At 38.6% G+C, this 21136-nt stretch overlaps 2 long non-coding RNA genes across 4 annotated transcripts in view; both read left to right on the forward strand.

Moving 5' to 3' along the window:
- The window catches only part of LOC121070568, a 240625-nt gene that overhangs the window by 175563 nt on the left and 43926 nt on the right, over nucleotides 1-21136 (forward strand). The gene's annotated exons all lie outside the window — the stretch shown is intronic.
- Nucleotides 1681-5465, forward strand: LOC121070576. Its single transcript, XR_005820147.1, has 2 exons — nucleotides 1681-4499; nucleotides 4822-5465. It is a non-coding gene; the product is annotated as an uncharacterized LOC121070576 (long non-coding RNA).

Below are 21136 nucleotides of genomic sequence, written 5' to 3' on the forward strand. Positions count from 1 at the left end.
AGCTCAGCACAGATATTACTTAATTTTCTAATCACATTCATAGACTGCAAGAAAAATAGTAGAGGTATTAATATAAAATGCAGAAGGGCTCATTCTAACATATTCATTTAGAGTATTAATGAACATACACTCATTTAGTGTTCTGGATCTGTACTAAGATGCTTTTTAGAGGCCTTGGTTTTGGCTGGCTTTCTGCAAACACATCACTGGAATAATTACAGGAAGGTATGTAACTGGCTGGTTTCCCTTTGCCTTGAGAAAAAGTTGCCACCACAATGAAACAAGTGTGGTGTGAATAGGAAATGTACCCTCTTTGTTTTGGTATGCAGGAATGTATTATCAAATGATCCTCAGCAATGAAGGTGGACAGAAGCAGCTAGCTTCATGCACGGGATGAAATATGAGAGGATACTAGTGGATGAGTGACAAACTTGCACTGTTCTACTGCAAACAGGTCCCTGACAATGGGAAAGGGAGCCAACTACTAAGAGTGGGCTTCAATAACCCCTTTATTTTTCCCCCCTGATGTTTTCTTCTTTCTAGATAGTAACTGAATTGCCCAAGAAAATATATTATGCATCATTTAATATTTCTTCAAACCGAATTCTTCAGAAACATGCTAGAACCCTTAGATGTTATAAACTCTGTTTTGTGGGCAGTGACAATTCAGATTCCCCCAGTGAGAGCATGAGAAGCAAAGATCAATGAGAAGCCAGAGCTGGCCTAAGAACAGGTATGCAACTTCATGGATTAAACAGGTGAGTTAGCCGGATGGGGGAAAAACTCATGAGAGAAGGAGAGCTATCTGTCTGACCCAGAGAGGAACTCTGCTCTGTTCCAGGTGTAACTATGTTTCAGCACAAACTCAAAAACATCCCCCTAGCTTTACAGAGACAACTTTACATACTCATATCTAGGTCAGATCTTGTGTTTTAGAGGTTTATCTTTGCATCCTTCACGATTTCACTTCTTCATTTGCTAACAGTGGATTATCAAAAGCATTGTTCACTACATGCAACTATCGATCATATTTATTTAACATCAGCTTCACTGGAAGTTGAACAGAAATGTTCAAATCTATTAAAAGGGAAAGTATTCACATGCATGTACCCAAGTACAGCCCTTGCATACTCAGGTCCTGAGAAACAAACAGGCCATAACTTCTGTAAGGCTGTATATTCTGTTCTCCATAGGTCCAGATACTATTCTTTTTGCTAGTGTTTTAATCCACTTCCAAGTACAGAAATTTTCCCAGCAAATTTGTAAACTTTTAGTATAGATATGTACCCAATATATCATATGCATGGAAGACATCAAAAATTCAGATCTGTGGAAGGTTTTTTTAGTTGAAGCATAGTTGTGACAATAATCTTTTCACATGCAAGATCTCCCATTACGTATAACAAACTGTGACTAAAACTCTCAATCCATGTGCTTCTATCACATTCAAATTCATGCTAGATGTTGCAAGCAACAGTTTAAATGAGGGCATGTGTCATAAGAGTGAACTAAATGCCTTCTACCTTTTCCTAAAACGGTGTTTCAGACTTGCAAATTTATTTACTAAAATAAGTTCATGTCCTCCAAAAATAACTTTGCATCCTATCTAGGATTTTTACTAGATAAAACTAGTTGCATCCTATCTAGGATTTCTTTCAGATAGCTGACAATTTTCTTTCTAATTATTCAAAGAAGGCCTTGTCAAAAGTCCTGTCTACCAAAGCAGGAATTGCACAGTGTCATTGGAAAATAAGCTGAGAAATTAACACTGCTTTCTGAAATGCAATGCTAGAATTTTGATGTTTTGATTTTTATTTATTTATTTTTTAAGATTACATGTAGCACTTGTCATGCCCTGCCAGAGCATGTACCATACTGGTCTTCTCCTTTTGGACCTGCCCCATCCATTGCCATTTTATCCTGGAGCAAGAGTCTCAAACACTGAGGGATAAGAAGAGCGTGTAGTGAGACTTTCCATAGACCTAGCCATCTGTTTCTTGGGTGAGCCAGACACATATGAATTCACAGGGAAGTAACCCTGTGGAATTCATGAGAAAACAGAAAACAATTCTAAAAACTGACTAGGAAACCACAAGTTAAACAGGCAGATTACATCAGACAGAAGCTTGCAATATACATACCGTAAGGAATGAAAAAGGAACAAACTGCTTTATTGTTCAGTGTACTAACACACAAAAGTATCTGCACAACAGGTGCTTTTTAGTCCTTTTTTTTTTTTTTTTTTTTTTTTTTCTGACAGAAGGAGCAACACCAGGACAAGAGGTTTACTTTACAGGGACCCTCTCTTATCTTGACCTTATGTAGCCCATTACTAGTAATATCTGTAAGACATATCCATAAATATATATATATATATATATATACACATATATATATATTCAATTCCATGATGAGTAATACCATTTATAACAAAAGGTGGTGGTTAAACTGACAAACATCCAGAAATATAAAGGGTGTTCACAAACACTAGCAGGGACAGGAAGTCTGGATAGCTAGAGAAAACAGGATCGTTACCTGTCACAAACAATGAGGGAATATTCCAGAAGGAGAAAACGGGCTGCAAGCTACTACTTGTGGCATCTGAACCACTTCATCTGGTTTATCACTGAGGTTAAGAATCACTGTGTTTCCCTGGAAAAAGCTGAGGGACCAAACCAGGCAGTGAAAGATAAAGCCAGTAGGTTCACAAGTATTCCCAAGAGAAAATGATAGGCAATGATCCCAAAGCTCTCTAGGCTGCAACCACGTGCCTTGTCAAAAGAAGACAAGGCTTGGGAAAAGGAAGTGAATTAAAAATACAAGCACCCTGAAGGATTACTCCTGTAGTTCTTGTTTGGAGAGCTAACATTTCAGAGCAAACCACCATTCCTCAGTTTAACGAAGACTAGGAAGGATCTGGAAACACTGATTGCCATAGAAGGGCTGAACATAGAGAGAGAAATTGTGAAAAGCAACAGGGGAAATCACAAGGTGCTACATCATGTAAGAGTTACAAATATTCAAGTGTCCTCCTTTTGCACTTGGAGTCTCCAGGCGACAAACTGAAGACAGAGGTCCTAGCACTGATCCCAGAATAGCCCATGTGCTGCCCCTGATGTGACTCAAGGTATTGGAGCATCATTTATGCAGAACAGTCTTTCACTGAATCCAAATCTTCAGTTATAACAGATGTGCTTTTTATAGTTGAATCTTAAAAACAAACAAACAAACAAAAACACATTGACCAAAGCAATTATATAACTGCTCAGGGATGTGAGCATTCAAGATGCCTTACAATAATCTGCATCTAATTTGGTAATAAAATTCTCAGAGAGCTTCAGCAAGTGGATAGATTACAGACATAAAAACAACAAATCAAAGAAGAGGTTCTATTACCTCTTCTTAGCTCATTAGAATTTATACCTTAAGAAATTAAAAGAAAAAATGAACTGATAAACCCTCTGGTTCTCTATGTCAGAATTTCCTGTGTGTCTCTGAAAGTCGAATTTTGCAAGCAGCTTTAGGTCTGAGTTTCAGAAGGAAGTTGAAATCATGGAAAATACCTAGAGGTAGAAAAGTACAATGTGTTTTATAATGATTACAGGAAAAAAAATCTGTTATCTAGGATTCCTAGGTTTGATTCCTGATTTTATCAGAGACTGGCTAAAGACACATCCAGCTTAGATGTTTCAACAGCTAAATAGTTAGATGCTTGGCCACAGCAAGATGATTCAGAGTGCCAGTTAGGAACCTGTCTCCTTTAGTCACTCAGCAAAGAGATTTTTTTGGGGATATGTGTATTGCCAGGCTCCAAAAATAGTCACTGGAGACTGATAGGCTGCTCTTGAGGATGACTCAGAGCAAAAGCATTAGACAGTTATTCCTGTAATCACACTCTGGAGGAGCCCAACTCTCATTGTCTATTAGAGACAAAGCACATAAGTATCGCTGAGTTACCTGGCCCCAGCACAGTCCAAGGGGAACCAAACTCTCCCCTTCTGTGGAAGCCCGGGCAGCCAAGGACATTGCCATGTCAGATGCAGGCTTGAACTTCCCCTTGAGCCTCCACTGCCCTGGATGCCCAGATGGCCTCTCTGCTGGCTGCAGCTGACACAAGCAGGGGACAAGCCTGCTCTCTGCACAGGGCCACCAGGAAAAGAAATGTGACTCCGCTCTGGATCTGAGCTACGGCTCCATGGCTGACAGGAGTGGGCTTGATCTGAAACATCTGACCCAGGAAGGGTCATTCCAGCCTGGGTACCCAGAATGGAGCAGGCAGGAATTATGGGGCCATAGAGAGTAAGCCAAAGGATAGCTTAGCTAGCATGGCACTCACTGTAGCAGTCATGAACCTCAATGAGTTTCCACTTATGCAGGTTTCTGACATGCATCTGGTTTTGTGAAACTCCTCCCAAGAGCAGAAGCAGGCATTTCAAGACTAGACTGTGACTCGGTACAACAAAGCAGTCCTAGGAGCTGCCCAGGGATGCAGTGCTTTGGTAATGATATTCATATTTCCTGGTGGTAACCAGTATTTGAAAAAAGTCACTGAATACACAGCAGGACTGGGCATAAAGGAACACTTCAATGTTAGAATTGATAGCTAGTGTTTTCTACTGTGAGGAAGCTACCATTTCAGCAGATCCCAGGTGCTTTTAAGCCATGGGATCAATATTCTAGCTTCCTTCTACTTCAGAACCCCTTTATAGGCAGTGACACCTCTTCCTCCCCTCTGAGCTGGTCTCCTGAAATTGTAAATATTCCAGAATAAGGCCTTCTATCTCCTATTGCTTATCTAAACTGTGCACTTCAATTTTGCAGCTAGTGCCATAGGCTTCACAACCAGAGTAACTACAGCTGCACCCACGCAGACCAAGAAGTGCTGGCCTGTGCTTCTCCAAGAGCTGCACTGCTTGAGCTGCACCACGCCAGGAGAATGGATGAAGTTGGTGCAAGCCTCTGTGATCACACTGTCTGTCTCTCTCTGCAAATGCTTGCTATGTCCAAATATGAAGAAATATTTCTGTTGCCATATTGTTCATTTTCAAAGGTTACACAGATTTGCACAGAACATATTTTCAGTGCTCTGAATGTGTTGAAGGGGCTAAATTTGCGTATTTTTGTTTCTAGAATAAACTATTCACAGTCTTATGGATCTCAACATTTAAGAATCTTTTTTTTTCCATTTATGAAATCAGTAAACTTTTCTTGTTTTCATTTTCTTATGCACCATAGCTTTACACATTAATTTTTGATTTATTAGCACCCTTAGCTGTTAACTCTTTAAAACTGAGTTACAGAAACAAAATCACTTTCTGAGTAGTAAGTCCTTATAGACTGTGGAAAACTGTTGATAACAGTATAGCAGTACTGATGTAAATATATATATACAGTATTTTCTGTGTGGTTAGACTACAGTCCAGAAATCTCTCAGTGTAGTCTCTTTCAAAGGTACATGCCCCCCCCCAAAAAAAAAACAAAAAAAAAGTCCTTTCACTACAATGAGGAAAAATAGAATCCAATACACTGTGAATGGCTATATTTCAATAAAATAGAAAAAGAATAAAAGCAGTCAAAAATAAAGAGAAATAAGTTGCTCTTGAACTGCTTGAGCTCTCAAATCTGCAGCCGAATTATGGAAAATCTGATAGATAAATCTAGGTAAAATGACATAATTTCATTTCTGCTTCTGGGGGGAGAAGAGGAAAGGGGAAAACTATTGTGGTTTTGAAATCACAACAGAATGAACTCACTCTCATTCTCTGACCTATTCGTTTCTCAATACTTATTTTTATAGCTCATGTTACAAAGTTGTGTAATGATAATTTATAGGTCAGCTCAACAGAACCAGGCAGAGAATACTTAACATGATCCTTACTGTTCTGGTTTACCAGTCCAATGGCCTGCATTGCTGCTCCTCTCCCCAAGTCTGTTTGAACTTTTCTCACAGAGAGGTGCAAAGAAAGGAAAGGCATGAACAAAAATATGGAAAACAAAAAAAAAAGGTAGAGAGGGAAGGGCAGACTTTTATATAATTCATTAAGCAACACTTCTAAAAGCCCCAAGAGGTGGCAGTCAGCAAGGGCACCACATTCTAAACACAATTCAGAGAATGCCTACAAATCTGGTGCCCATACCACACATGGATAGATACTTATTTTCTCTGAGTTTATGTCTCAGACTGGGTTCGGCATTCCATCAGCTCATTGCTAAGCTTCCAAAGCGATGCAAGTGTGGCTTGCCATGAGTGCCGAACTGACAATTCATCTGTCACCAGTAGTCAGTAGTCACATCCAAGTCCAGTGAGACAGAAACACCCACACCAGAGGCAAAATGTGGTTCCTATGTATAGAAATTCTATTTTTAGTGACTGAGTTACCCAAAAATAAACTCCTACTCAAATGCAAGAATTTCCTTCAGTCCATTTTATTAGTACTATTAAAATAAAGTCCAATTTTGATTTGCAAGAACTGTTCCTACTCTAGCAGTGTCAGGTGGCTGGGTTCCAGGATCCTGTGAATACACTTTACATTCTTCTAAAGAACTGGGCAGTTTCAAAAGGACAGTACTTTATATTTTGAAAAATATCCCTCAGTGGTTTTCTGCCAGCTGAAGCATCCAAAGTGTCTGCCCTCAAAAAAGATTCGGTGCTTTTGGCAGCATTTGCAAGCTAGTCTGTTTTTTCCTATCCTGAAACATTTTCTTTGCCAAACAGTCATCTGAAATAATGTTATTACATAGAAAATACATGTTCAGTATGCCTTGCATTTGTATACTGCAAAGAAGCCAGTAGGCAAGAAGTTCTGAGGTCCTTCAGGACTGGCACTGGATTACAGCAAGGGGAGATACTTTGCTTTCAGCTTGAAAGTGAAGACAGTGGAAGATGGCAAATGAAGTAACAAAGCACTGGGATTTCTAGGGCCATATCTAAGACTCTGTCACTCCCATAACTGCAGAATCATGGGGCAGTGATTCAAAAGAGTGCTGTAACATTACATGGGGAAGCCTATGATGAAAAGTCAGCCCCACACTGTAAGGAGGGGAAGAGGCCAGCAACAGTCTCATGATGTTCGGCTCTGGGTCAGCAGTACCCTGGCTATGTAATGGGCATACCTGCCCAAGGTGTTTCTAAGATAAAAATGCTGAAGGGTTGTAAACAGGACAGCAATTCCAATGTTGTAATAGAAACCTCCAAATTCTAACTTACAAGTGCTTTCCCCACTACTGTTTGGGAGTATCCACAATGAACTTCAACTAAACAAGGAGCCAGCCTTACAATTCAGATTACAGATTAAAACATTGTTCATTTTTTGCACAAAAGTTCCCAAACAGAATAGGCTTTGGAATCCTTTGTTATTTCAGGTTTGAGGATCTGTGTGGAAATCTCAGAAACCACAGTCTGCATTCCTTTATAAAAAAGAATGAATTCAAACGTCTGTTCAGAATTTAAGTATGTGAAAAGATTTGAAGATGCTACAACAGTACACAGCAGCCTAGAGTTATGCTTAGATGGTTGGATATCAGACTATTTCTGACAAACGTAGGTGCCCCTCCAGCTGACTGTCCTATTTTGCTAACAGAGGTTGTCATCCTCTCAGCAGAGCAGGATTAGTAAGCACTCTTTATCTACTTCTCTGTGAACTTAGACAGCTCTGCTTAGGCTGCTCTTCTTTGCCACAGTTAGCTCAGATTCTGCAGCTTGCGCTGAAGTGGTTAAAGAACGTGTTCATTCCACACCTCCAGATACCATTTTTCTCCTGTGATCAAATCATTCCGGAGGAGGTTCAAATGCAGGTCCCAACAACTTGCAGACTGATCTGTCTACAGTCTAAAATATCATCACATTCAAATTTAATAAGAATGTTGCAGCATTATGACAACTCCACTATTCTTCAGAACTAATATCTTTTCTGAGGCAGCCTTTTAAATTTCATGATGACCTTGTTTTTCCTTCCCTCTTTTCTTTGGGTAAAAGAAATGCAGTTTTCTAGAGACATATAAACAAACACTACAGAAATTAAAGACACGTACTTGCCACTGATAATCTCTTTCAGCCGAACTTTTGTGACCCCAGAATTCAAAGAACTCATTAATTATCCTCCAAATTCTCACAAGGAGCCTGGCTTTTTTATTTTAATGCAGTCTATGTGTTCTCAAGGTGTAGTATAAAATGTGGCATAAGCTGTCAGTGCGTGCTTCGAGAAAATCAAGTAGCCACCTTCCCAATTACCAAGCTGAGAAATATCCATTTTCTGTGTATAGTTTTATGAAGCAGTTCATATTTTGGTTTCTTCTGTGAAAAATACCTGTGTGAAATGCCGTGGGCTATATTACATACAAGAGCAGATGAGATAATCAAATGATCCCAATGAGCTTTAAAAAAAAAAGTGAGAGAGCAGATGAGAAGCCAGGATTTCTTTTCTATGTTAACTACAGTGACTGCCCATTAATACATCTGAAAAATACTGTAAGTCTTTGCGCAAGCAATATTCAGATATGGGACTTTACCTTACAGTACCTCCACTATTATACTACACAAACAACACAGAACATGAGCTTGAATGTAAGGCTAGAAATTTCTGTGGTGGCTCTAATGAAAATACTGTCAGATCTTTTACTTGTTACAAACATGCTTGCACAAAAGTTCTGTCCAGAAGACAGTTCACGGAAAGCAGGTGTTTTTCACCTATATTCACAAGAAGCATTCAACATTTAAGCACTGTCAATCTACCTCTCACACAGCCATGGAGCAGACACAGCGCCTATATGAACGCAGTTACAACACACACAATCACAAACAGCAGTCTTTCAAGGGACAGCAACACATCAGCAAATGACCCCCAAAGCCATTTCAAATGTCATACAACTGAAAATAATAATAATAAAATCAAAAAATCAGCCTGTGCAGACTTTGTTGCAAGGCCAAGGACAACAGCTGGGATGTGTTGCTGGGGCCTTCAGCTGGTGCGGCCTCCCAGGCAGCCTCCCAAGGCCTGCCTGTGCAGCAGCTGCCATCTTGGGATGGGCACACAAACCCCTGGCCCCACTGGTGGGCCTGCAGGTCAGGCCGTGCTCTGCCCTGACCATGGTTGTGGTCTGTGTGTGCAGGCCAGCTGTCTGGCTAGGCAGCCTGCAAACAGGGCCCTTTTACAGCTTATCTGCTGCAAACTGAGGGAGCCTTTTGAAAGGAGGCCTGGCAGCAGGCACAGTTCATCTGGCAAGGCAAGAGGTGAAGGGCCTGGATGATCACAGCCCTTGCTGCACATGACCCACGTGTAAGAGCACAAAGCCATGCCAACCTGTGGAGCCTTCCCATGGGAAGGGCTTGTTGGGCTCTTGCAGCCTTCCAGCCATTTGTACTTTTATGCCAGTTGTCCATTTTACATGTCATCCATTGAAAAAATTGCCTATCATCTTTTCAGTTCCTCAGATTTCACCTACTCTGCTACTCATCACACTTTTAGCAAGTTTTCTGCAATGCCTCATTTCTGTAACACATTTGTATATCTCAGAGGTCCCTTGCACTGCTATTTCCATCAGGTTTTTCTTCATTTTATTTTTTTTTCTCAATCTCAGGTTGCCCTGACTAAGCTCTAAAATAGCCTTTTTCAGCTCTTCCTCTGCTACTAATCACTAAATCTGGAAGAGTACTTCTGAGAGCTCCAGACATCACCTCCTTAGTCCTTCCCTTTCTGGGATCCTGCCAAAGGCAACAGGGTAATCACTGGACTTAAGGGGTCAGTCACACTATACAAAGGTTTTGTTAAATAAATTTTCCTTAAAAATAGCCTGCCCAGCTCTATTTGTGAAAGTGGCCTGATATTTTTAGGCTCCTGATTTAATAATAAGAAAAACAAAGCCCAACTAAACTCACCATCTGATTGCTAAACCAGCAATCTGAAAGAGCATTTCCTCCTCTAGCGACAGCTGAATTGAGATCTGTCTTTTCTTTAACTTCTTCTTTGGCTTCAATACTTGGATAATGTTTTGTTTGTGTTTTACAGTTTGCTTACCAGGCAGTTTCTCCAACTGCTCGTTGCTATACGCTTTCTTTCAGCAGTATATAGTTAAGATGTGAGATTTACTGACTAATCAGAATATATGACGGTGACAATACAAATATCCAGTACGTCCTTTTAATCAAATAAAGAACTTAGGTAAATAACTTGATATGATATTAGCTGCCAAGGAAGTATTGTTAAAAATGATTTATCCATTTGACCTCCATATATCTAGCTGTATGTTCTGCAGAGAAGTCTTCCCTTTGGATTGCTTTGTAGTAAAATAATAATGATTCTTCAACATGTCACACAGCTGACAGTCTTTAAAAAAAAATCAAACAACAAAACAATTTTATCACAGAACTGACTCTTAATATGGTGGACATTAGTTGCCTGAATCTCTAATACACACAGAAGCCTCTGTTGGTCAGATTTAATTACACTTCAGTTATGACTAGTCCTTGGGAGACCATTGCTAAGATTTTCTTCAGTCCATGTAACCAAGTTCTGTATGACTTTATTCATAGGTGCTGTTCAAAATTAGACAATCTGTCTTTCTCCACATGCTGGAACATTTTTGCAGTAATTCTAAACTGTCTCATATACATGTTGTAAAATGTTCTGCATCTGTGTGGTTTCTGAATTCCAAATATGCTTGTGTGTTACGATATTACAAATGTGCATGGCAGAATCTAATAAATCTAATGGTTACTGCAGTGTTGCACATTAATATTGTGATTGTAAGTCTTAGCAACAGGCAATATTTTACTAATTTTGAGCGTCATGTTATATGCAACCATCATGACTGCAGAAAGAAAAGTAGTGTAGAAGACCAGTAAATTAACTTCTGGATGCTGTGGCATAAGTCTATGGACAATCTAGACACAGGCCTATGGAGGCACGTGGCAAAAGGGAGACACGAAATTGGAGGAAGACTCCATGCTATTTCTTCCACCATTATCCCCATGTTAACAGGCTACAGCACTGAAAACAGTTATACACTGAAGTGCGCTAAGACTGAAGTATGTTGTGGTACTGAAGGAACAGGATAGCTTGGATAGATCATGGCAGACAATGCCATTTTTGCAGTGAATGTTAAAACAATTCTCATGATGTATTATTACAGAATGCCAGATTCAGTGAGAATTTTAACAGCTGAAACATCTGGTGGACAACAAAGGCAGCCAAACAGTTATATTCACCAACAATACTTCAGTTAAAAAAATGGGGGGGGGGGGGGGGGAGGGGAGAGAGTGGAAGGCAGGCAGGCAGGAAGGAAGGAGCAAGCCCCTCTGGAAATATTTTGGAATTTACAAACAAGAAAATATTAAAAATAAAACAAAACACAAAAACAAACAAACACAAGAAACAAAATAAGAAGAGAAGCTTAAAAATCTAAGGCCTAACATCAGTATATCATGACACATTTTTTATTGAGTTCAAGCTCAGATACCTAATATACACATATGAAACATGCGTTTTATCAAGTCCTTGCATAATACAGTGTAACCATTTGACTGAGTGGATTAATGTATCATGGGAAGCTTCATCTAGGAAGAAAACCCGTTCTCTGGAGGTAATTTGTGTACCCTGAAGATACTTTCCAATTCTAGGAAAACACAGTTTGGTGTGAAAATAAAAAGAAATTCTTCTGGTCAGTTCAACAAACCAAATCAAAACAGTTTCATTCTTCAATATTGAAATATGTCATTTCAACTTAAAAAAAAAAAAAAGAGCATGACAAGATGTGGTTATTTCTGCATACCAGGAAAGCTGCAAGAATGATTATATTTCAGGTACTTAGTCAATCTGATAGGGACTGAAATCAAGGAATGAAATGCTGGAATTTCCTACTGGGTGGTCATCCCAATGTGTATCAAGTCTAGAAAATAAATGTTTCCTTTTCAAGGAAATATCTCATTGAAGTAAGCAGGGGTTATTGAGGTTACCATCTCTGACACAGAGATAGTGGCAAGTTGGTTTGAGAAGAAAGGAAAAATTCTAAGTGAGCTTACGTAAATAAATGAAGCCCAAAGCCAGAATCTTTGTTGTGCAATTATTCTTCTGCAGTGTTCAAAAATAAAAGGTTATTGGCCAGAATTTTGGAAGACTTCCTATCTCAGTGCTTTGAAACACAAATAAGATACCCCAGAGCAGATAAAGCATGTTAACACTCTCCACACGAGTTCCCCATGTGACACTAAAGGATAAACATGTAGTTATTCATTTCTCTTGTACTGATGGGTAAAGTCTTTCACATTTACTGTGGAATAAGGCTGCAAACAAGCAGAACAGCTGACCCATGGTAATGTTTCCCAACAATAAATTTGTCACGTGTCAAAACTCTCAATAAGCAATAACTATACAAATAGCATTGTTTTTTCAGGTGCCACTATCTCAAAGCTCATAGCTTTCAAAGACAGCTGTCTTTTCAAGTACAGGCAGCCCTAATAAACAAGGGCATAATTTTGTTATTGTTTTGTATTGAGCAGAGCGTGACTAGTGAAAATATTTGGAGGCAAGTGAGAGTGCATCAAGATAGGAGGGAGCTTCTGGGAGGTTTTATTTAACTTGTTTATTAAGACTGGAATTTAGTTCAGCACAAAACCTTCTGTGACTTGCTGGAAAAAGTTTTCAGTCAAATGCAGAACAGCTGTGCTCTCCTTGAGTTGCACTAAACAATATCTGTCACAGAGTTCTAGCGAAAAGGGTCTGCCCAGTTGACTGCAGTTTGAGGGACAGGAGGAAACTGCAGAGTGCATCTTAAAATGATGCCGGTTCAGCACGTCCTCAGCAGGTCAAGAAGCAACTTGTCTCATTCCTCCCACAGGTTAAGGTGATGCTGCCCAGCTGCAGCAACTGAGATAGAAGCTAAGCTGAGTTTTCTTAAGGAATTAAGATGTTCTTGTGCCTGTGTGGTGCAAAGTGCTGGAGAACAGAACACACATGGTTAACAGAAATACTAGCAGAAAATCTGGGCTGAGTCCCAGCAACATGCGACATCAGGCTTAGGAGAATGTATCCCAGGATTGTTTGAGCTATATATAATGGGGCTACCTAATATATTCCTTCCCAGAAAATAGCAGGAGAAGCTCTGTCCTTACTGGGGAACTGGCATCACTAGAATTTCACAGATCTTCTCCCATGCTGTAAAGTGGTCACACTTGCAAGATTTTCATTAGAGCACCTCTAGTGAAGTTAATCAGTTCAAAACTACTTTGAAATAAACATTTTGCTTCTAGCAAGTTGTTGAAATAGGTGCTGTGATTGGCACCACTGATCCCGCTTTTCTGCCAGGTCCTATAAATATCCAATCAAAATAGCAACTAAAGTTTTTAGGACAATGTGCATTCCTCCTCTTGGTGATCATCAATAGGTAGTAAAGTAAAACCAGGCATAATGTCTTCTGTATTTTATTTTATAGTCTGCATGCAAGAAATGAACTTCTCTAATGTACTTCTCTAAGTACAAATATACTTCTCTAAGCACAATGGTTAAAAACAAATCCCAACACTAGAAACTGGAGTTATTAATCTAATGGATGTCCTTAAATAGGTTTAATAATATCCCAAATTGTCATCTGAAACATAATTAGTGAATCTCATATTGTTAACCTCTTGAAAAGGCATGTACCTGATCCCAGTCTGAGAAACTGAAAACTTGCTCAGCTACTATGCAATGTGGAGTTGCCATCACCATTATCAAATATCTCTGAGTTTAACCTGTTCATCTGGAATGTAGAAATCCACATTTGCTTCTCTTTTGCATGAACTGAATCAGCTCCTTGAGCCTAGTTCTTGTCCCTCCATGTGACTATTTTACCCAGCTTAAGGAGACAAGCTCCCCAGTTATAGCCTTTACACTGTATTCAGAAGTTTTCTGAAGCACAGAAAGAAAAAGGAGAAAGAATCCATAGTGCCTTCCTGCCTTGCAAGTCCTGAATTCTTTCCTTAGCCCTAGTGGAATTAGGGAGGCTCTCATAATGTGGCTTGATCATAAATTCTCAAAGAATACCTAAAACAAGGCTGTATGGATTGCTGTCATATATATACATACATACATACATATATATGTGCATGAATCTAATAAGTGGCTAACACCCCCACCCCACCCCCCCTTCCTCCCGTTCATCAGTTAGATATACCAGGGGGACTCACATTCATTAAACAGCAAAACCTACATTTTTTTCTTTCTACATCCAAGCAAAGGCTTTTTAGGGATAGCTACTTTTTTTTTTTTTTTTTTTTTTTTTTTTTTTTTTTTTCCCCAAGGTTAACCTCAGGAAACCTTTTATTGTTTGTTTGTTTGTTTTTCCTTACATCAATTCTCCTTCCCTCCTCCTGATGCTTTCCTTACCTATTTCCTTATGCATACAAACTACGACCATATCTGTTTTATAACATGGTCACTCTAAAAGCCCATATAGCTTTTCAGTAATAAGAACACTGAAAGCAAGAAAGCAGGGGAAATAAGGACACACCATTAAAAGCAAGTTTCCTATAAAGCTCTGTCTTCCCCAGCTAGGTGTGATATTGTTTATGAAGCAGCAGAAGGATACTTATTTTCTGGCTTCCAACACTCTGTCTGCTCTGGGAAATTTAATCTAACTAACAGTAGGCAAAGATATTATACTTTGACCGGACTTCACATACCGTGAAGAGAGAAAGGGTTGGGACATACCTATTTTTGACCAAAAAGTTTCTAAAATTGAACCATTTTTGTATTCCTGTTCAGTAAAAAAAATAAAAAATATTACATTTTGTGGTGAGCCACACAAAAATAAAAACCTCTTGGACTTTTATTGGAAAGAAAAAAAAGAACAGCAATAGTACACCCAGTAGCAGATTCAAAACAAATTTTTTTTCTTTTTTTTTTTTTTTTCCTTTTTATTTTTGGACAACAAGGAGTGTCAAATTCTAACCTTTTGCCTGAAGAAGCCCAAAACTATTCAGAGCCTTTCTCCCGAGTATGGACATGCAAAGAGAAATTATTAGCTAACAGAATAAGGGCAGTTCATCTTTGCATTTCCTTGGCTCTTTCAATTAAGAAATGTGACAAAGATGCTGTGAGACCTGCAGATTCTGTCTCCAGTTTTTCAGCAGGTTTACATATGCAAGTCGTGCAATAGAAGATACAAGGGACTATCTTCTGAAGGGACTTCCAGAATTGTGCTGCTGACAGTATTAGATTTATATGAGTGGCTTTTGTTTATTTTATTAGTGTCTAATTAGGTGTTTTGATATGACACCTATTGTGACAGCAGTTAAATGCCTGTGTGGGGTGCTTACAGATAGCATTGTCTCTTGTCCCTCCTAAGAAGCAGAAAGCAAGTATCTCATTTCTGTTGTTACTTGAACGCCTTCACAATATTTTCCTTGTATGATCAATCATTTGGAGGCAGTATGGTCAAATAGACTTAACAAAGAACTGAAAAACAAGAACTCATTCTTGATTTATCACTAATGGAATACTCAGCCCTTGGCAGCACTAATAATGTTCTTTGTGAACATTTCCCAGCTGTGTCAAACAGAGCTGCATCCAACAGTATTTGTATTACGATTACTTAATAGTCCTCATTTACTTTTGCCTCAGCTACGTGGATTATTCAGATAAGATGCAGCGTGATCTATCAGCTAATATCACCAACTTATGTTATAGATTAACACTTAATACGTTTGCATGACACTATGCAGATTTCAATTGCCAGCTCTACTCCAAGTATTTTCATTGTCCTAAATGGGACTGTCTTTATCTGAAGCATGTGCAGAATTATGCTTGAAGGTCAGAAACAAAACAGATATCTTGGAAGATTATTCCACCATGGATCTTCCTTGGCAACATATTCTATAATTGTCACGTACCACAAAAAGGCCAAAGATCATGCAACTTCTGTGCTAGATCCTACAGTGAATTTTTCTTACTGTCATCAAGGGGCTGGTTTTCAAAACTAGGTGTTACACCATATTGTGGCATTTGTGTCATCAACACAAAAGGCATAGCATTTGTTCTTCTGATGTGGTATGTTGATTTACTTGTTCTATAAATATGTGTGTGCAAAAACAAAGCCTTAACCATAACCTTTAAGACTTTAGTGACTTTTTAACATTCAACTGTGGAAAGCAACAAAGAAAAGCAAAGTCCTTGCTAGGAAGAAATTGCAACTCTCTTTTTGTGACTGGCTACAGATATTTTGTAGAAAATGTGACAGAAACTTCAGAAGTAACCTTCCAAAGTTTGTGCATACACATAAATTGCAGGTAGCAGGTGACTTTTAAGAGTAGGATGTAAGATGAAGAGTGATCTGTATCTTTTACATCATCCAAAAATTTCAAATTCTGATTGTACAACTGTTAAATTAAAAAAACAAACAAACAAACAAACAAAGCTAAAATGAAGGAATGCTCCTTTTGCTGCATGTTTTGCTTATCCTTGTGACAAAAATATCGTGTAATAATTAGATTTCAGATATATCTCAAACGGTACTAATATGGCATAGCTTTTCAGAATTGCTTCAGAAATAAAACTATTTCTGCTTAACACTAACTGGTGTACAGATCTCTCCCTAAGACAAAAGAAACACTGCCATATTATACACTTGGAAAAGATTAGTTAATCCTTCTTTATAATATTGGAGATCCAATTTAGCACATCTAACACTTATTTCCTGGCAATACCAACAATTCTTTAGTCACTTCCAACCAAGTCTGAGGAACGCCTGGGATTTCCTAATGTCTGGGAAATCAAGAACAACAAGTTTCGCTTAGTTGATCCTAAGATGGAGCAGTAATCAGATATTACTGAAAGGGAAGGAGAAAAAAATTTTACTACATCCAGTTGGGTGATAAAAATGTAGTGCAACACCTGGGAAAAAAAAAAATGTTAGTTTTTCAGATATTTGAACTATCTTTTAGCTGATTACAGGTAAAACAGAACAAATGAAATGCATGACATTATGAACATAGATAGGCCTTCTATTTTCATTAGAGATTGTACTGAAATACCACCCAAACACTATAACCAGTGTTACTGGTACATGCTGGCTAACATAGACAGATACAGCTTCTGAAAAAAAAAAAAAAGAGAGAGAGAGACTACTCAACCTTCCAACCTTCTAGCCTGTACTTTGGATGTGACAGATATGACTAATGAAATATTAGAATGTTGCATGCTTTACCATTCATTATTATTTTACCAAAATCAATCAATCCACAGGGTTCCATATTTAAAATTAGATTTATTATGTACAAATAGACACCCTTGTAATGGAAAACCTCAGAAGTTCCGAAAAGTTACAGTTTTCCAAAAAAAATCCCTCTATTTTTTTTCCTTCCTTCTAGTCCAAACCAGACTTTCTCCATCCTTTAATTCCGTTTCCAAGCAAGGCTCCTACTTTAGAGACATAAGCCCTAAAATGTATCTCTTGGTTATTTGTATGAGAGGGTTTCACATTCCCCTGTAGGGCCAGACAAACAGTTACAGTCAAGACCCAGCAATGAGTGGCACTGTTCCATACCATAGAAATCCAGATTGAGTCCAGCCAACGTGCCTTTTACATGGGATGTGAGTCAATCTACATCAGAATAGTTGGCAAAGTTTCAGTAAGTATTGAAAAATACCATTTACTGAAATGCTACTGGAGATTGGGAGAGATGAAGTTCAGCCTGGCTGAGCTCAACAGACCAAGATGCATTACAGCTGGAGTCATATCTATAGCTCCTGCCAGATCATTCACTGTATTATACAAAGCCCTTTACTGTGCCTGGCTGCATGGAAAGTGGTAATGACAGCTGGTTTTCTGCCTGACTCTGTCTGGGGACCATTTATATTTTAGTGCATTAAGCAGTGGATGTAGACTTATGTATGTCAGATTTTCTCAGAGGTCTAGAGATCTGAGGCTGGCCTCCCATGCAGTGCATGCATCCCAGACACTACCTGGCTCAGCCCAGTGAGTCTGACCTAGATGTGTTCACTTTCTAGAAAACCAGAAGGGATGGTCTTTTAGGCTTCTCTTGATTCATTCAAGGAGAAAAGTTGTACCTGGTTTTGTTTGGAAGAAATGTACTTTTGGGTAAAGGATACCTTCTTTTCCATTTTGCCTCAGAATACGTGTTAGTTCATGCAGTGCTTTTATTGACCATAAGCCAAATTTTCCCTTCTGTTATATTTGTGCATGCTTTATCAGCAAGCAGCCTCAGGTCGCTCTGGTTTTTTGTAACTCAGCAGTGACTTTGGCCAAGTTCTTTTAATTCATTCAGGCAATTGACAATTATTTTAAACCTGACTGAGCTACTTTGTGAGTTCAGTTCAGGGATACCACAAAATATTACCTTCTAGCTGGAAGCAAATACAGCACAAGGAGTCTTGTAAGTTATTTCAATAGGCCACTCAAACTACTCTGTCCAAGGAGCACAGCTGAACAAACTGCAATTCAGGAAATGGTTGGTTTTACTAGCATTTTGGCAAAAGAGATGATACCGGCCTTATCTTGTAAATTTTGAGACTGTCTGTGTCATATCAATCCCTTTTACATTTCCAAACTCTGAAGAATGAAAATTTGCTCATACCTTCCTTATGAAAGGGAGGGAGGTCTTCCGTTCGCTCCTTACTGAGTGGGAGGAAAAAGTAATGTGAATCTGGGTCTGATTCTGACCTTCTTTTGTATAAATTAGAGTGAATTTCACCAAAGATAAACTATCTTAAAACATGAGGGGATTTCAAAATCAAGCTTAATATGTTACTCCTTAAAAAAAAAAAAAAAAAAAAAAAAAAAAAAGTCATGATGAATAACTGGTTGTTTGAATAAAAAAGTTGTTAGAAAAACTCAGTCCTAAGTTACTTTCCCAGCATTATCTTCAGAAGTTTTCATAATTGTCATAATTGTGTTCTGGCTTTACTAGAAAGCCAGCTAGTAGGCAACCTAGAAAGAGAATAATATCCACTATACAAACTTCTACCAGCGCAACCACAACAGCTTAATAGAAATATACAGCTTTAGGCCTTTATGACACATAGGGATGACATACTGTCCATCCCCTGGCACAATCAACACAAATCAAACACATTTGAGATGCTGGTGACTGAATCCTGGAATAAAGCATGTAAATAAATTTGAACTTATTGAGAGAAATATTATTGTCGATATGGGGCCTCACACAGTCCTTGTTTTACGAAGTCAATCATTTCACACTTCTGTTAAAATGTTTTTTTGACAATGTTTAATAGCATTGTAGGTGAAAGTATGCCTAGGAAGTTTCCCATTAAAGATAAGATTGACCTAATCCAACTCAAGCTTAGACTATCGTGATTTTTTCCAACAAGCCTTTTTTTAAGTAGTAACACTTTTCATTTTTCAGTGTACTCAGTTAGAGAGAAACTTCTGACTGACGATACTGGAAAAGTAAGGGAGCTTCCCTACTGAAAAACACAAAGCACACCCAGCATGATGTGGTTCAACATAAAATTAGAACATTAGTTGCCTCCAGAAAAAAAAGACAACATATAAGAAAGTGGACATCTGGCAGTATCAGTAATAAACAGCAAAAGGTGATTCCATCCAAGTGCAAATATAAGTCACATTATAACTGTGTCAGTTACAGACTTAGACAGACATCCATGGTAGAAAATTCAAGACAGAAAGAGACATTACTCAGCCTCCTCTGTTTGGAACCTACTTTACTGAGTCAGAGCACCATGAAAGCCTGCAGAGTTTGAACAGCATTCAGATACATGACCCTGGCAGGGACCTCTCAATGCACGATTGGAGCACAGATCCAGTTTGCAAGCCCTTCTGAGGTTTACCAGACACATGTAGTTTCCCAGAAATATTTTTTTAATTTTAATTGTTTTTTAGTGGGAAATGGCATCCATGACCTCAGGTTGTCTCACAGCCCTAAAAAGTCACCTATTGCTCATTCAACTAGAGGACTTCTGGATAATACTAATCTGAAACTAAGGAGATTGATTTCTGAGTGCCAAAATCCCAGCCAGCCCATGGGTTTGTGCAGAAAAGCTGAAGAACGCTTTCTCTTAGAGACACAGCACTTCACCCTGAGATTATAACTCTTCAGGAGATGAAATGACACAGACAGAAATAAGCAGAGAAAGACTTCTTACATAAATCTGAAAAGAGATAGAGAGAGAAGGCAAACTCAAATAGAAGAAAACATTCATGTCATTTTGTCTGCATCAGTTTCCCCACTGCTCCAGAGAAATGGTTAGGCTCCAGTCAGGACTAAGATGTGTAGGATTCTTCTGTCCATTAGTTGCCCTTTTAATTATAACTCTTCCATTCTCATTTTACTTGATTTCATTTACTTTCCTTGAATCTACAGTTAAACTAAGTGTTTTATTCCTCTTGCCATTATAATCAATCCCTTCCTGTGCCCCAGCTACTTTACATGCCAAGAGACCCTTATAGCCTCCTAGGGTTTTAAAGACAAGGATTAAGATGTTGCTTTTCTGCTGTTTGAGATTTTTCACCTGCAGAGAAATTATGTGTCTGTGCTTCACATCTTTAGTGTATGCATTGTCCCACTACACTTCTCTCAAAGCAGCCATCCATTAAGATTTTACCCATGACCTTTCCCTCCATTGAGTGTAGATGTGCAGCAGCCAAAGTTACCAAATGACCAACTCCTCTTTCACTGAAGACACTAGTAGTGTAACCGTATGGTAAAACAACCATAGCTTGCACTTAAAATCATAAATAGTGTTTTCCCCAAATCATCATATCCTCTAAGTAGACAATGTTTAAAAAGTCCAATATGTAGAGCTACTGTTACATCTCATTAGCCAGCTGCTTCTTTTTGGAAGGCTTTCTATAGGCCTAAGTGGGGAGACCATGAAAAGGAAGATTTGCTTCTTTGCTTTTTTTTTTTTTTTTTTAATGAGGAATAGGACAGATGTGTGCAATTTCTAGTGACTTTATTTTCCTTTTGTTTTACTGAGATGGATTAGGGACATAGGGTACAGATAACCTACATTAAAACAGACAAAGATGGATTTCAGGGGGAAATTGAACATAGCATAGTTTCTGGTGTTTCTAGAAACACTCTGATTTAACAGCAAGCAGAAGAACTTTTTGAAAAGCAAACATATCTTTAATTAACAAATCCTTGGAGAGGAGTCTGGAAAGA

Source organism: Cygnus olor, chromosome 5 (assembly GCF_009769625.2).
Source record: "Cygnus olor isolate bCygOlo1 chromosome 5, bCygOlo1.pri.v2, whole genome shotgun sequence".
Taxonomy (NCBI): Eukaryota; Metazoa; Chordata; class Aves; order Anseriformes; family Anatidae; genus Cygnus; species Cygnus olor.